General features: G+C 37.1%; 1 pseudogene; it reads right to left on the minus strand.

The window, feature by feature from the left end:
• Nucleotides 1-4,484: 4,484 nt before the first annotated feature.
• LOC118618058 lies at nucleotides 4,485-4,654 on the minus strand (annotated as a pseudogene).
• Between the last annotated feature and the right edge of the window lie 223 nt (nucleotides 4,655-4,877).

A 4,877-nucleotide genomic window follows, 5' to 3' on the forward strand; every position in this document is an offset into this window, starting at 1 on the left:
TTGGGACACTGTGTGTTTCTAGAAATTTGTCCATTTCACTTAGATTGTCAAATTTGTTGCCATATAATTGTTCATAATATTTGTTAACAATCCTTTGTATTTCTGTGGTGTCAGTTATTATTTCTCCTCTTTCATTTCTGATTTTGTGTATTTGGGTTCTCTCTCTTTGTTTCTTGGTGCGTCTAGCTAAGGGTCCATCAATCTTGTTTATCATTTCAAAGAACCAGCTCTTTGTTTCATTGATCCTTTGAATTGTTTTTTTTGGTCTCTATGCCACTTATTTCTCCTCTGATCTTTACTATTTCCTTTCTCCTACTTGCTCTGGGGTTTTCTCTTTGTTTGCTTTCTAGTTCTTTTTTTTTTTTCCCTCACCCGAGGACATTTTTCTATTTTTTGTTCAGGTAGAGTGGGAGGGAAAGAGAGGAACAGAGAGAGAGAAACATCGATGTGAAAGGAATACATCGAGTGGCTGCCACCCGCAGAACCGACCAGGGCCGGGGACAAACTGCAACCGAGGTACGCACCCTTAGCGGGAACCGAACCCGGGTCTCTCAGGACCGCAGGCCGACACTCTAACCGCTGAGCCAAATCGGCCAGGGCTAAATTAAATTAAATTTTTCATTTTTTATTTTTATTTTTTTGTACGTGCCCCTAGCGGAACCGAACCTGGGACTCTCTGGTCCTCAGGCTGACACTCCAACCACTGAGCAAATCTGGCCAGGGCTTGCTTTCTACTTCTTTAAGTTTCAAGTTAGTCAATTAGAAATTTTTCTTGTTTTTTGAGGTGGGCTTGTAGTGCTATGAACTTCGGTCTCAGAACTGCTTTCACTGCATCCCATAGATTTTGTGTTGTTGTGTCTTCATTTTCATTGGTTTCCAGGAAGTTTTTAATTTCTTCCTTGATCTCCATGGTAACCTATTCATTGTTCAATAGCATTGAACAATATTATTTAGCCTCCATATTTGCAAATGTCTTTGCATGGTCTTGTTGCAATTGATTTCTAGTTTTATGCCATTGTGATCTGAGAAGGTGCTTGATATGATTTCAATTTTCTTGAACTTGTGGAGACTTAGTTTGTGCCCTAACATGTGGTCTATCCTTGATAATGTCCCATGTACACTTGAGAAGAATGTGAATTCTCTAGTTTTGGGGTGTAATTCTCTGTAGATATTTTTATTGATTCCATTTGATCTAGTGCTTCATTTGGAGTCTGTGTTTTGTTAATTTTTTCTGCATGATTTATCCAGTGATGTCAGTGGTGTATTGAAGTCCTCTGCTATGACTGTATTGCTGTTGATTTCTCCTTTGAAGTCCTCCAGAAGATGTTTAATATATGTTGTTGCTCCTCTATTGTGTGCATATGTTTATCAAGATTATATCTTCCTGTTGGATAGATCCTTTCAATGTTATGTAGTGGCCTTCTTTATTTCTAGTTATGGCCTTCATTTTGAAATCTAATTTATCAGATATGAGTATTGCTATCCCAGGTTTTTTATTCTTTCCAGTTGCTTGAAAGATTTTTTTCCATTCCTTTACTTTCAACCTATGTGAGTCTTTTGTTGTGAGGTGGGTCTCTTGTAACAACATATGTGTGAGTCATGCTTTCTTATCCAGTCAGCTACTCTGTGTCTTTTTATTGGAGCATTCAAACCATTTACCTTTAAGATGATTATTGATATGTACTTATTTATTGCCATTTTTGTTTAGTGTGGTTCTATTTTTCTTCCTATTTCTTCTACTAATGACAGCAGTCCTTTTAACATACCTTGCAGTGCTTGTTTGGTGCTAATATATTCCCTTAGCCTTTTTCTTTTTCTTTTTTTTTTTTTTTGACTGGGAAGCTCTTTATTTGATCTTCTATTTTGAACAACAGCCTTGTTGGATAGAGTAGTCTTGGATTCAGATTCTTGTTTTTCATGACTTTGATTACTTCATGTCATTTTCTTCTGACATGCAGTGTTTCTGTTGAAAAGTCAGATGATAACCTTATGGGAGTTCCTTTGTAGGTAACCTGTTGCTTATCTCCTGCTGCCTTTAGGATTCTCTCTCTGTCTTCTATTTTTGGCCTTATAATTATTATGTGTTTGGTGTGGGCCTGTTTGGGTTCTTCTTACTTGGGGCTCTCTGTGCTTTTTGTACTTGAGTGCCTTCTTTTTCCACCTAGTTAGGAAATTTTTCTGTCACTATTTCTTCAAATATATTCTCTAACCTTTGCCCATTTTTTTCCTCTTCGAGTACTCCTATGATGCAAATGTTATTATGTTTCCAGTTGCCCCACAGTTCTCTTAAGCTATCTTCCTGTTTTTTAATTGTTTTTTCCTTTTGGTTTTCTGATTGGTTGATTTTTTTCTACCCTGTCTTCTAATTCACTGATCCAGTCCTCAGCTTCCTCTACTCTGCTGTTTATTCCTTCCAATGTGTACTTTATTTCTGCTATGTCATTCTTCATTTCCACTTGGTTGGTTTTCAATGTTTCTATATCTTTACTCATGGTGTTGATGTCCTTACTCATGCTGTTGAGCTTCCTCAAGATCATGGCTCTGAACTCTACCTCTGATAATTTGCTTAGCTGCATTTCATTTATCTCATCTTTGATAGAGTTTTCTTGTTCTTTAATTTGGGATTTGTTTCTTTGTTTCACCATTTTGGCTATCCCAGTGGGTTCTGGAGCCTGCCAAATTTTCCCTGTGGGTGTTGGTGTTCTGCTGTTTGTGGCTTACTCTACTGGGTTTGGATGAGCCTGGGTGGGCTCACGTTAAACACCACTGTCAAGTCTTATTTTCCTGGGTAGATTTGCAAGCCCAGCTTTGCAAAAACCTGAAAGGTTCACTTATCCTCTAGCTTTTTGCCTAGAGGCTAGTAGTCTCAGTTACTCAGGGCCTTGGAATATAGCCCTGGTGTTCTGTGTAAGAGGATTTTCAGAGGGTGGGACAGATGCTGGTTGTTAATCAGCCTCAATTTGCATTTATTTTCCTCACCTGGAATGAGCTGAATCTCTGAGGGAGGGGCTGCTGCTTTTCCCCACAGCTCTGGGAAGGATCAAGCTGCCCACCGTCCTTTGCGGTCGCACATCAGCAAAAACTCTGAATGCCCTCTAAATCCCAGGTGTCCCCACAGATTTCCAGTCCAGTCTGCCCTCCCTCTACCAGAGCCCCAGGTGAGTGTCTGTAGCCAATCTAGTGCTCTATTGCCGCTCTCTGTGCTGTGGAGCAGGCTTGGTCTTTTATCTCCAATGGCACTGCTCACAGCTAAGACCAGTGCTGTTTTTGGGCTCCCAACCCACCACCCTCTCATGCCTTTGCAGATCCTACTGGTGTTCCTGGTTATATGGTCCTGTCCTGCTGCTTTTCGGTTGCTTTTTTCCAAGGATTTGTCTTTATTTGATCCTGGGAGATCTTCTGTGTAGCTTTCATTCACTCTGCCGCCATTTTCGCATCCTAAAGGATTTTTTAAAGTAATTAATATATTGTGAGCTCCAAATTCATATTCATACCCTATGTTAAAGAATCCAGATTTATTCGTGATTGGTACTGGATAAGATGGTGTTAAAGTAGTAAAAAATAAACAAATTTGTAAAAAACGGCTATCCCTCTAAATTTTTCTTGCCATCCTTAATACATACTCTACAAAAAAAATGCGTATAATGTGAATGGCATAAAACAAACTGATAATTTTAAGAGTTGTTCACTCAGTATACTGATCTGTAAAATACTGTTTGAACTATCTTATTTATGTGTTAAAATGTTTATTAGGTATAATTCACAATAACTTTATTCCTGCCATATAAACCTTTTTAATTTCTTGTAGAAAAATTTTTGTAGAATAAAATTGTTCATTTTTTTATGCTACTGTGCTCATTTTCAGTATAACACAAGGTAACTAAAACAGCTGTGTTTTTAACTCCTGAAATAGGAAATACAAATTACATATCACTACAGTTACAGCATGTTAAATTTTGAAAATGTAAGCAACATATTGATTTATTAGAACCATATTGAAATGAATTATGAATATATTTACATGTATATACATGAGTGTATATTAGTGATCAGCTGAAAATGGGGGTCAAAATTTAGCCACAGGAGAATAAAGAGAGCAATAGAAATAGAATACTGGAATCAAGTGAAAAAAAGAAGAAGGGAATGAAAAGATTATAGATATCATTAATTTGTTCACTTTGAAATTCATAAAAATAACTAAAGAATAATATGTAATAGAAATGATACAGGCCAGACAAATATATTCTTACAAAGGTGATAAGAAAAAACACACTAATTAGGAAAATTGTTCTCTGAGTACCCTCTTTAGAAGGAACCAGTGTTAATTGTATTAAAAATCCCTGCTCTCTTTGGAGTTCTGTTAATATATACTGGGCAGGAGGAGGGCTTTTTGCAAAGTTTTCTTTACCTTGATGGACCATCATGGAATGGGTACTGTTTAAATGTACTTTCAAACTATCTCTAATAGGCCATAGCACAGATTGTCCATTTTACTTATTAGCTTTGAATTGTGAGGGATTTTAAACTTGTAGCATGCCTGACACAAACAAAAAAACCCAGGTATAATAAATAACACAGTGTTGTTTTTTTGAATTAGCAATAATCACGCCTCAGATAGACCTTGTTGGCTACGATACTGCCTCTGCTCAAAGGTAACACAGTGTTTTATATACATATATATATTTTTTATTAATTTATTTTTGTTACAGGTGTTTCTCCTTTTCCCCATTGACACCCTTCTCCTGATCTTTGGTTTATCTCTTCCCTTTCCTCTCTGTCCCCCTCTTCTGAGGTTTGTCAATTTGTACCCTACTACCAAGCCTCTGGGTCTATTTTGTTCATCAGTATTTTGTTCATTATATTCCACAAATAAGTGA

Source organism: Molossus molossus, unplaced genomic scaffold (genome assembly GCF_014108415.1).
Source record: "Molossus molossus isolate mMolMol1 unplaced genomic scaffold, mMolMol1.p scaffold_m16_p_5, whole genome shotgun sequence".
NCBI classification, from domain to species: Eukaryota; Metazoa; Chordata; class Mammalia; order Chiroptera; family Molossidae; genus Molossus; species Molossus molossus.